We start from the raw sequence: 12,812 nt of genomic DNA on the forward strand, positions 1-12,812 counted from the left end.
TACTAGTCTCTCATGGCACTCAACGCTCCTTGCACAAGAGAACCCCTCTTCCCAAATCCTTCTTCTCGAAATCCTTCTCCTTGCAAGATGTACTCATTGGTCAAGGCAACATCACTAATGGAGATGGGAGGAATAGAATAGGGTGGAGGAGATGGAGGTGAAGGCGGTGAGGATTTATGATGGTGACAACATTATAACTTGCAACTCGTGGCAAGACCAAATTGGGACATGGTCTTATGCAAAGGAAGCAATAGCGGCATGCATCTATCTTGATGGGGGTGTGTGTGATGGAAAGGGTGTGAAAAGATGTCCAAGGGGTGGAGATAGAGGGGTTGAGAATGCTGAAGAAGTTGAGGGTTGTGGAGAGGCAAGATGTTGGGGAGGTTAGGGGTGTTGGTGGTGGAGATGTTGAAGGGGAGGGAGGGGGGGGGGTTTGGAGGTGTTGGGGGTGGGAAAGGGATATTGGAGAGGTTAGGGGGAGGGGATTAGAGAGGTGGAGATGGTGGAGGGGTTAGAGAGGTGGAGATTTGGGGGGGGGGGGGGGGGGGGGGGGGGGGGGGGTTGGGTGTGCGTTTTGAGGAGGTAGGTTAAGGGACAAGTTGGAGAGGAGGGGAGAGGGTCTTAGAGAGATAGAGGAAGAGGAGGATTTAGGGATATCAAGGGGAGGGGTAGGGGAGGGGAGATAGGTAGTGTGGGTAGGGATGTGGAAGCCTGGAGTTAGAGAAGTGGGCAAGGGAGTGGAGATGACGAGTGTGATGTAAGCCTAGGCAGCAGCATGACTAGGCAACGACATGACTAGTGGATTTGAAGACAATGGGTGTAATGTCAAGCTAGTGGCACAAGTGAATGGTGTAACGTTAGGCTAGTGGCACAAGTGAATGGGGCAATGTTAATAATGATTTGAGGCAACAGGTAGCTCTACTACTAGAAAGATGAAGAAGTGGTTGGCCCTGTGGGGGCATCGATGGTGGATGGCCAGTGGGTGAGGGTGGCAGAGATAGACAAGGGTGGAGATGGTGATGGTAGGGGGTGAGAACCTTTATCAAGGGGCAATAGGGGAGGTGATGGTCGAGGAGGGCAGGGGGGTGATGTGAAGGAGAGGGGAGGTGGACTACAGCATGATAAGGGGAGGGACCTTAGGGTTCCCCCAAGTTTGCGTTTTTTATTTTCTCTTTCTCTTCCTTTTCCTTCTTTTTTTCTCTCATCCTTCTCCTTCTTTTCTTTGTCCTTCTCCTCCTTTCTTTTTTTCTTTTTATTTTTCCTTCCTTTCTTCTTTTTCTCTCTTCTTCTTCTTCTTCTTTCTTCTCTTCTACTTCTCCTTCATCAAAATACACACCATGACAACAATTAATTTTTAAAAATCACATTTTTAATAAATAAATAAAACAAAAAATAGAAGTATAGAGATAAATAATTGCATTATTCCATGCAACTAATCTTGATCCTTTTATCCACAAGCTTTAACCAATTTATTTATTTTTTAATAGAACTTCTTTGTAGGCACTCATGTTTCAGAGTTGGTACTTACACACCCCTCCTGTTTCACAACATGTAATGCATGCGTGACTTTGTGGTTGATGTATCCTTGGTCACAACTGTCATGAAGGAAAAATACAACATTAATATTTGCACCTTGGATTAATTCCAAGCTTTGTAAATTTAGCCCTAGCCTATGTGTACATGTGTGAACAGCCCTTAAGTTTGGAAGAGGGTTAGAATAAAAGGGACTAGAGGCCAAAGGCAAGACAACTTTTGATCATTCAATAATCTTGGCTTTACCATTTTCTTGGAGTTAGCTTCTTCTTAGCCTATGAAGCAGTCAGCCATGGCCGTCATGTATTCTTGAATCCCCAACCATTAATACATGATGAGGATGTCTTGGTGCAATAGATTTGTTAATTCTTTGTTGTAGCTTAGTTAATTTTCAATTTCAGTTAGATTTCATTCCATGGTTGATTACTTTCATTACATTGGTATTAGAGCTGTAGCTTAGATCCTTGCAGAAGTCATTTTCAAGTACTAGATTTAGTTTCCTAGGCTAGAGAGAGCAAACCATAGTTAGGAATTTGAGTGACAGGACATGAAGGCTTCAAACCGGAGTTACATGTGAAAGTCTACTACAAACAGGTATGAAGATGATGATTCTTGGCATTAATAATGGAAGAAATGGAGGGCTCCAGCCAAAATAGCAGGATATGATCAAGATTTCAGCCAAAAATTGGGGTAAGTGGACAAACTAATGGTTACAGGACACTTTAACTGTGGTTACTTTTGAGAAGGAAGGGTTTCTTCCTCTCTTTCCTCATTCCTTCAAGCTGCCATACAAACTGCCATGGACATTTCTTCTCAGATCTTCTTCCCATGACCTCTAATGCTCAAATGGCTTATATAAGAATGTAGTATGGGTCTTAAGCTACCTATTGAGTACCTACATGCTTCATATCCACCACATTTTCATCACGTGATGTAAGAGGATGTCCAGCAGCAGTTTGTGCTGTTTTTACAGCCCCCCCCCCCTTCTTGATCAGCAAACGTGAAGCAATCAGAGCTTATACTCTTCATGGGATGATCAAATGGAGTGCAACTATGAGTATACATCATCTTCTACTTGATCTTTCACTCCTTTTGGAAGATGGGAGCTTTCTCAAACCCTAGGTATGGAGTTTTATGACAGTTTTGGACAGCACTAAAATTTCTCAAATTTCTTCATCAAGATCAAAGGGCTTTTGCTCTATTATACTCCATGAGGCTTCTACATACATCCTAGTACCAACATTGATTGATCTTGAAGCTTGAAGCTTTGATGGAGCATGGATATGGAGATTGCAAACTCTATGTATAACAGTTTGGGACAGCATTAAAGATTCCTGAAATTTTTAAAGCAAATCATGGGGCTTTTGTGGGCAAAGCATCTCTGAAGCTTCCTCAACCATTTCCCCTCAAGAATCCATCAACATTGGACCAACATTGAAGGAGATTGAAGCCAATGGAGGTCTAGGTGTTCAATGGACAGCATGAAGCTTTTATGCCATTAAATTTTGGCATTCCCTCTCAAATTTCGGGATCTCTTAGACACATTGAAGCCTCTCTATTACCTATTGCAACCTACTTCAAGTAGAGAAGGTAATCGGTCTTCATCAACCCTCATTTGGAGCATTCATGGAGTCATGGAGCTTTCATGGGATTAATGAAGCTGAAGCTTATCAAGGAAGGGATTATTCTTGAAGATTGAAGAACTCTTGGACTGATTTTAGAAGGATTATCAAGCTCAACTCACCTATGTCAAGCATTATGGATTGAAGGTCATTCCATCAACAATGCTCTTCTCCAATCAATTAAATGAGGTACTCTAATCACTCCTAATTTCTCTTTACATCCAATTGCTGATCTCATTTCCAATTGTTGAAGAGAAATAAGAGGATTAATGAAGCTTTCATTCATAGCCTAATGCATTACTTGAAACCTATAGGTTATGTCAGTCGTTGTCTTTACTAAAACTCTTCAATTTACTGAAATGGCCATCTCTAAATGTCTCAAACTCTTCCATAATGAATGAGCATTACCCATCTACTTTCATTCACTGAAATCAGTAATTTCTTGAGCTTCATTACTCAATCTTTATTGCCTAACCCTGACATGAAATTGATTGCCTATTTTGCCTCTTGATCATAAGAAAATCATTACCCAATTGGTAAGTGAGAAAAGCTTTGTAAGCAGTGAGTCACTGCTGAGGTAAATACCTCTCCATTTCTCATTTACATTTCAGCCTTTTCAATTCCAATCTTGCATATCATGAAAAGGGCAAATGAAAGGCAATTGTATTTCCTTCCTATTCCATGCATATCATACTGATTTTTAGAGCTAGAATTCACTTGCCATGTACTTGCCCACGAGGAAAAGTGGATGCCGGGCGAGTCGGTAGGACAAAAGAGAGGTGACCCTCCCCTACCGACGAGGACCCTGAAGGGGAGTGAAACCCGGCCCGAGAGGGAACTTTGCAAACCCCTCGGGTCTCGGATCCCACGTATTTTCAAGTTTAGGTGCAGGTACAAATCTCAAAGGCACTTGAAATCAGCCTACAGCATGAGTAATGGGCAGTGAGTTCTTGAGATATTGGCAAATGAATGGTACTCATGAATGTATGGCAAATGTATGAAGACATATGGCTACAGTAAAATGTATGCATCCTATGGTAAAGACACTATGGTTCATCATTAAAGTTTGGAACAAAGTATGTATAGATACCCTCATTAAAGATTGCAGTCTACATTGAGTTAGACAGCCATTTTACTCGTTACAGAGGTCATTTTCAGTATGGGCAGATGTATGAGACTCTCCTACAGGGTTATGAAGTTGGTACATGCTTGGTATTGATGGGACAAGCCATTAATTGACTAGAACAGGGTATTCACTCCTGCAGGAATTTTCAGACAGCAACAGAAAATCCCTTACAGAAATTTCTGTATTCATCCATTTTCTGCACTTGATAGATCTTGGATAGAGGGCTCTTCAAGCTTTGAACAGAGCCAAAGACCTCATAATTTGGAGCTCTAGAAGTGAAGATAATCAAGTTTTTCTATTGCAGGAAATTCAGGACAGAAATCAACCCATGACTAGGAATAAGAAGAGAGACCCTGTTTTGGATACTATCAATGAAGAATTGAAGGAATATCAACAGAGAAGGGATGAACATCAACAGGAAAGGGGTGAACATGATACTTCTCAAGATGCCATTTACCGAATGCATTATGAGAATGATAAGGTCGATGCAAGTTCCACCCACTCCCCTACCAATCAACCCATAGAGATGTCTCACATCTCAATGAATTCAAACAGTTTTCAACAATTGTCAAATGACATAAAGGATATGAAATCAGGTTTCGAGGGTATGAGGTTGGGTATTGACAAGCTTGTAGCACTTCTTGGTGAGGAAATGTTGCCTACAGCTGGTCTTAATATCCCACATCCTCATAGGGCTGAAGAACCACCTAAACCACCTACTCCTAAGGTGGTAGGTCAATTTGAAGTTGGAGAGTCATCTAAAACTAAGGATTTTGTTCATCCCACTTCACTTCAGCCACAATTTCATCAACAAAAGGGTCAATTTCAGCCATATGGGCAGGATCTTCAAGAAAGAGTGCAAACAAACTCAAAGCATGATGAAGACATCCATGGGTGCAACTCTTTCTACAAGCAATTTTACCCTCAAGCAAATGTTGGTGGCTATGAGCAAGGGCATGTTAATTCAGCCCCAAACTCATATGGGCAGCCACATGGACATGTGAATTCAGCCCCAAATGCTTTTGGACAGCCACAACATAATTTCTCTACTCAAGTGCAGCCCAATAGGCCAAGTCCCATGTTAAATCATGGTTGGAATCAGCAAAATAATGGGCAGCAACCACCTTTCAACTCACCGATGCATGGACAACCTCCCAATGTGAGCAACACATACTTTCAGCCTCAAGGACATTGTTTCCAGCCACAAAGTCATGGTATGCATTATGGACAGCAAACTCCTTATGCACAAGGGCATGGAAATAATGAATATCCTAGGCAAGGACCTTTTGGCAATTCTTTTGGGCCACAACACCATAGTGGGCAGCAGCACCCTAATGGAAAACCTCCTCAATACGAGAGAGAGTACAAGGAGAAAATAATTATCTCAAACTTTAAGGGAGAGAACCCTTCACCCACGGAGTTGGAGGAGTGGTTTGACAAGTTAGAGATGTATTTTTCCCTTTACCCAAGGCCCGAGAATGCCAAAGTAAAATTTGCAGCCCTTCATCTAGAAGGCTATGCTCACACTTGGTGGAGATATATGGTGAGGATGGGACATGACTTCTTGTCTTGGGATGCATTGAAAAATGCTATGATTGAAGTCTTTGTTTCCCCTATTGAAAAAGAGCGGTTAGAGAAAAAGTGGTATGCACTTGAGCAACATGGTCTCTCGGTTAGAGAGTACTCAAATCAGTTTTTGAACCTTTCGATGTATGTTCATGGGGTCTCCGATAGTGCCAAGTTGAATAAATACATATTTGGTTTGGAACCTATTCTTTCTTCTGAAGTTGGAGCCATGAATCCTACATCCCTACAAGCTGCCATTCAATTGGCTGAACGTTATGGGCAGAAATACAAGGGTTTTCAGCCAAAAACAGGGCATTCTTTTCAGCCTACGCAGTTCCCAAGGACATCAAGCCATTATGGGCATGCTAAAACTGATTTTCAGCATATTGGGAAGCCATCAAATACTTTCAGCAATACCTACAGCAAGATACCCACTTTTCCTACTGTTTTTGGGTCAAGACAAAGCAGTAATTTCAGACCTAATGCTAAAAATAGATTTGATGGAAAGAGAACTGATATAAGTGCCAAAACTTCAGCCCCAACTCAAGGCAAACATGTATCGAATGACAAGCTCAAAGATATGTATGCTAAAGGACTATGCTACAAATGTGGAGAGAAATGGTCACCCGATCATAAGACCAAATGCAAGGCCAAAAATATGAAGATTAGCATGATCATCGAGGATGATTCCAATGTTGAATCTATTGAAGGAAGCTTGGCTCAGCTTGATGTCATAACAACTCAAGAAGAGGCGCATGAAAATGAAGAGAATGGCCATGATGAGTTCTATGATCCGATGGATGGGTTTCCTTTCGACCCGGGTGGTCATTATTTGGATGATTCATGGACTGATTTACATCCATCGCTATGTGCCATATCAAGTGATGCATGGAGTGGTTCAAGAGGGGATAATACCCTACGCCTTAAAGGTCAAATCAAGGGAAGGACCGCTCATATACTCATAGATACGGGAAGTACACATAGCTTCATTAATGCTAAGTCACTCAATGGGCTGAAATTGAATACGCATGAAATGCCTACATCACTCAAAATCCAAGTGGCAAATGGAAATTTTGATATGAGCAATCAATGCTATCCAAATGTACCTATCACCCTTTCCCCATTGTGCACTACATCAGTGAGCCTAATTGCATTAGAAATGGGTCCCATTGATATAATACTTGGCTGCAACTGGCTGAAATCTTTGGGCAGATTTACCATGGATCTCAACAACATGGAAATGGAGTTTAAATGGTGTGGACAACAAGTAACACTACATGGAGCTGAAAACTTGTATCTTGGCACCTAGCAAGATCACTACTCTATCACCTTTTCTAAATTTCGTGAATAGCCTTGGTATATCTTGCGATTTTTTCTACTTCTTAGTGTTTGACTCCCTAGATTGCCTCTTTCTTTCCTCCTTCAACTGTTTGTGCCTTAGGTGGGCTGGCAAGTCCCCCTTGGTGTGTTTGGTCTTAGGCAGTTGGGGTATTTCAAGGTCACTATCTGAGCTTACTTCCGACTCAGAGTCAAACTCTCTATATTCACTAAAAGAGGGAGTCTCTCCTGGTGATCGTAGCTCCAAATGTAATTTTGTCCTAAGTAGGAGTGCGGCACTTGGTTGGGTGAGCCCTACCCATTTCTAGTTAAATTGCTCCTATGTGCTCCAACCACATGCAATCACACTCCATTCGCATAATTCCTCTCTCATTTCTAAAGGTACTCTCTTTCTGTAGCTTAGAATCTACTCGTATTTGCTCAATCTCATGTCCATCGATGTCATACTCTATCGGATCAATCCCTTCTTCGCTCTCTTCACTAAAGGAACAAAAATCCTTGTACTTATCATCCAAGCTATCCTCATCTGATTGCTTGTCATCTCCTAAGTTTCTACAATCCTCTTTCTTCTCATTCGTTGACCAAGGCCCAATTGTACTTTAGATTCAGGTCATGTACCTTGGACCATTTCCACTTGGATTTATCCATGAGATCCTTGAGGGGTTTAAGATTAGTGGATGGGTTGCCACCTAGCTCGTCCATTAAGTATTCTAAGATCTTGTGGAGCTCTCACTTGACATGGAACGTGACAGGGGGGCCATCTACAAGAGCTTTTAGCCATCATGCATAAAGGTATCAAGGGCTTATTCATGGGCTTATCGACTGCCTTAGCAGCTTGCTCGTATTCCTTCTTGTTGTTTGAGAATGGTAGATTGATTGTGGCTAGCATGTGCATCCAATCCTGCTTATCCTCAAGGCAAGGGGTATCCATCTCTACCCTTATTGCTTTTGTTTGATTGCCCAAGAAGATCATACCGTTGTCCTAGTCTTTTATGACTCATGTGTGTCACATCTAGGGTCAACAACCTAGCAGGATATCGTAGTCTACCCCCTTCATGATGATGAAATCCACTGAAAACTAGACTCCTCTGATCTTCAACAACCAATTCTTCAACACCTCAAATGGCTTAACTTTCATTCCATTGGCTAGTGTGACATTGAACCTAGCATTCTCGACAGGCGGGCTACCCTAAGCCTAGAGCACTACGTGGCTAAGTGTATGACTCGTGCCTTCGTGTTTATGATTCATTTCCTTGTAGCATCTCCTAGCACTAGGACAAGCAAGACTGCAAGCATCTCAGTGCCTTTCCAAAAAGCATTAGCATGTAAGGACTTGGGTAATAAGTGCAACATTAAGCTCGATATTTGAGTCCTTGCATCAAGCTCATGCAAGGTTAGCCACCCCTTGCTCGATTGGTCCTTCTACCCATCATTGCTTCAACTCTTGCCACATCATTGGATGATGCCTAAGTAGGTCTCCTGAGTGCAAAAGTCACAACGGTTAACACTACGTTGTAAGAAGGTTTCCAATTGCTTGCTTCCCTCCTAATTCCATGCTTCTTGGCCAATGGTCTTGGCTAGTTTGTTGGTGTGGCACTTAAGCTTTGTCTATGTTGTACTGCTCATGGTGCAGATGCATCTCTTGACTTCAGTCAAGTTGGTGAGACCGGTATGCTCACACTAGAGAGCTCATCGATTTCATCTTCTAAGATGGACTCTATGTCCTTTAAGTGCTCTTGGGATTCTTTCACCCACTTGACCTTATCTATGGCTTCAAGTTGGCACTTCCGGTTAGGGTACTCCCTGACCTTAGCAATCCCTTTTTTTACAGTCTTCAAAGTGAATGTTTCTGCCTTTGTATCTGTGACTCTTTTTCCTATGGGTGGTGTCGTGGCACTCTCTGTCTTAAGCGTAACCTTTGTCTCAATTCTCTTCTTCCTTTGCCTATGGCTCTTTTTTCCTATTGAGGTTGCATATAGGTTACTAGGTCTTGGTAGTGATATGCCAGCTTGCTTTGTCTATGCTCGGGTCATAACATGCAACGGGATAGGCATAGCCTCTCCATCTAGTGTTTCACTCCGAATATCCCCAATGGCAATGATGGCATGATTGCCAAACTAGAGGATGGTCTCCTTCTAGGGAAATCCATAGATAGATGGGTGATTTTGCACTTTTTGGGCATCTAAGGTCAATCTTCTCTCTATTGGCTTGCTCGCTCTCGGGACAGTGTGAAGAAATGTGCCCTAGGTGACCACAAGTCCAACATTGGATTGGCTCTTGGTTCTACCATCCCAAGCCTCTACCTCTACCTCTACCAAATATCATCAGTGCCACTAGTCGATAGTCCATGAGAATGGGTTTGCCCTCTTCATGGTACAAGACATAAGGGTTTACATATGCCTCCCCATCATTTGGTTCCTCCATGTAATGGACTGAAGCATCACTCAGTGGGTGAGTTACAAAAGGTTCAAGTGGCCTAGGGATGCTTATGGGATTGATCTCCATTCTAGGGATGTCCAGTTTCACATCCTTAGGTGCTGGAAGAGCTAATGGGGCTCCCCTTCTGAAGGTGTTTGGTGGCCTATTCCCTAGGTATGGTTGGTTGTATGATTGCAAGTATGGAAGCCTCCTTCATAGCCTACAATACATGGCATCATGGCCTAACCTAGTGCAATTGGTGCAAGATCAAGACCTAGGGTCCTGACATTCTACTGGAAGGTGATTTCCACCACCATGCATGCACTAGACATGTGGGCATGTAGGTCTCCTCAATTTGGTCAATGCTTTTCCCTTTATCTTGCATGCTCGAGACTCACCGTTTGCTACATGTCATGGCTCTCTTTGAGGATCTAGAGTTAGCATCGTCTTGGTTTGAGTTCTTAGAGCTTCTCACTTTGAGTTGGTCATCCATTCGTATGGCCTCTTTGAAGACCCTAGCTAGTATGTCTTTCGGCAAGCTCGAGTTGCCTACCAAGGCTTTGTAGAGAGCTTTGACATTGTATTCGTCTTATCATTTTATGTGTTTTAGACACTTTAGATGGAGAGCACATTAGTGCAGCTCTTTTTGTTTTCTTTATTTTTAGTGGTTTGGCCACATTTAAGGTTTTGCCTCTTTTTTGTCTATATATAGGCACCTTGTCCTTCCAATTTCATTATCCATTATCCATCATTGATCCTTTGTGATAAGCCAATCCTCCTCATTATCTCATCCCTCTGCTATTCGTTTGGCACCCATACTGATGCGTAGAGCTACGTGTTGGGATTGCCAACTGTTGTAGCCTTGTACCTTCAGCCATCGTAGTCACATTGTTCCTTCTCTCTTCTACATTCTCTCTTTGTCTCCTTCTTCTCTCCATGTTCACTTTCCTCTTTTCGTTGCACCCTCTCACATGGTATCATAGCCATGTGTGGGAGCCGAAGATCTTGAAGAGGAGTGTAGTGTTCATGAAAAGACTTGCTAGGTATCATCCCCATGTGTTCTAGACCTTATGCTTAGTGATAACACCAAAAGAAGCATAAAAACAAGGCACAAAAATGCCCATGCATATATCATAATTTCATCTTTTGTAAAGGGAATAATATTTACATTGTTGCAAACTCACTAAAATACACCCTTACATGAGGGGGCCACATCCACCATCATTAATAAATGGTATATACAAAAGTGTACATGCATGCATTTCTAAAAGGTTAGAAAGAATTGAAATGCAAAGGCTAAAGCCTTGTGAGTAAAAATGTATTAAAAAATCAAAGAATAATAAAAATATGAAGGATTATCTATCTTTTGGGGAAAAGGTAGGGTGAAGTGCACAGCTAATTATGTGCCTTTTTCTCTCCTTTCTTCCAAGACTCATACATTCTCCTTTTGGATGGTGCCCATCTTTCTCTCTCCTCTCTTCTCTGCCTTTTGTGCATAAATTCATATTTTCCCTTTGCTCTTGCATAATGGTTGAAGCTATGGATGAAGAAGATGAATTCAATCATTATTAAGAGAGATATTTATGGTTTCTTTTTAGTTTTGAGATTAATGGCAAAGCCATACACATAGACTTTGTGTGCTTTATCCCTGGTTTTATGGTTATTTCTATTCGTGAGAGGGTTTCTTTCATTTTGGTGTGCAATCGGGGAAGAAGCTGATCTCAACAACTACTTGACTGAGATTATAAATTAACAAGCAATGCTAATGCAGCATTGGAATGAGAAGCCATGGCAGACCAATTGTGCCAAGAAGAAGAAGAAGAAGGATTATGATAAAATTTTGCTTCATTAATGTTGTTGGCTTTTGTTTCCTCACGTGTCTCTATTTGTGCTTTTCAGGGAGAAAAAAAGAAGAAGAAAATGAAGGACAACTTCAAGAATGGACAACACAGATTACGATACTATGAGTACATGCTCAACTTCAACTGCCACATCTTCAGATTTCACTGTAACACAGGAAGAGAAGGAAGAAAGAGATGAAGACACCATTCTAGAGGATTTTATAGATTCTTTATATGAGAAAAGGGAAAAGACAAGAGAAGAATTTTTAAGGTCTCATTAATGCCCTGAAACGCCATGTCTTGACAGAGTTTGTGGATGATAAGTATGAGACATTGTTTCACCAATGTATAGGCTCTGTCAAAAAGGGTACAGGGACAAAGATTGCAAATGCATCCCATCTTATTGGTTTGGTTGCTATGACAACTAGAGTTGGAGACATAGGGCAACAAATTTCTTTTGAAGCTTCCCCCCATTTGATCAAAGTTGCAAAGCTGGGCTCTGATTCAAAAGCTCGATCTGAGGCCTAGGGAGCTCTTGATGTTACAATGTTTGTAGGCTCAGTCAATTCACAGCAACAGAGGAGGTCATGGATGTTCTTTGGAGTGTATGTAAACATAAGGAAAACCACCATTCGGATCAAACTTTGGGGTTGAACAAGCCTTCTGCAGAAGTGAGAGCTGCAGCATTGTCAATCTAGTCATTCCTTTTAACTACTATTCCTTCAAGTCGTATAGTAATCCATCACATGCCAGAGTCCCGCCACTCTTGTCATCATTGCTTGAAAATCAAGAGCAAGGTGTTAGATTGTCTGCTGGGGAAGCTGTGCTTTTCGAAGCTAGAAATATTATGGATTCTCAATATGACCGTACATATGAAGATGCAAGCTATGAGATTTCTGGTAAGAACCATTTTTACACAAAGGAATCTGAGATTATCGAATAGGTTAGATTATTGGTAGTAGAGGCTGGGGGAAGGGTCAATCAAACAAGAAAGTGCATCGCAGTTCTTTCAAGGAGATACTTCTGATTGTAGAGGGTGGTGATGCTTCACAGAAGGGCTCTAGAGGCATCTGCAAGAAAATAGTTTACTACATGAAGTTTTTGACTTCATTGTCCATTAAGAGAACAAAGAAGAAGAAGATCAAGAGAAGATATAAGAGCAGTAACAACCTCATGATGATGACATCAAGAGTGGGTCACGCACGGCCTATCCTCTGTGCAGGAATAAAAATAGAAGAAGAAGATAATCATCAAATGATAGAAGCAGCAGTGGACGAATCAACGCCAATCAGGGAATACATATTGATGAGTCAAATTGTGAACAGGAATAAGGCGAAGCAGAAAAAGACGAAGAGAAGTGTATTATGC

The 12,812-nt window shown here is 41.7% G+C and overlaps 1 pseudogene; it reads left to right on the forward strand.

Annotated features, from left to right (window-relative positions):
- The first annotated feature begins 964 nt into the window (after positions 1 to 964).
- On the forward strand, positions 965 to 12,565 carry LOC148023428 (uncharacterized; annotated as a pseudogene).
- The last annotated feature ends 247 nt before the right edge of the window (positions 12,566 to 12,812 follow it).

This window comes from Lygodium microphyllum, chromosome 16 (assembly GCF_053477565.2).
Source record: "Lygodium microphyllum isolate KBCC chromosome 16, Lygodium_microphyllum_v1.1.10, whole genome shotgun sequence".
NCBI classification, from domain to species: domain Eukaryota; kingdom Viridiplantae; phylum Streptophyta; class Polypodiopsida; order Schizaeales; family Lygodiaceae; genus Lygodium; species Lygodium microphyllum.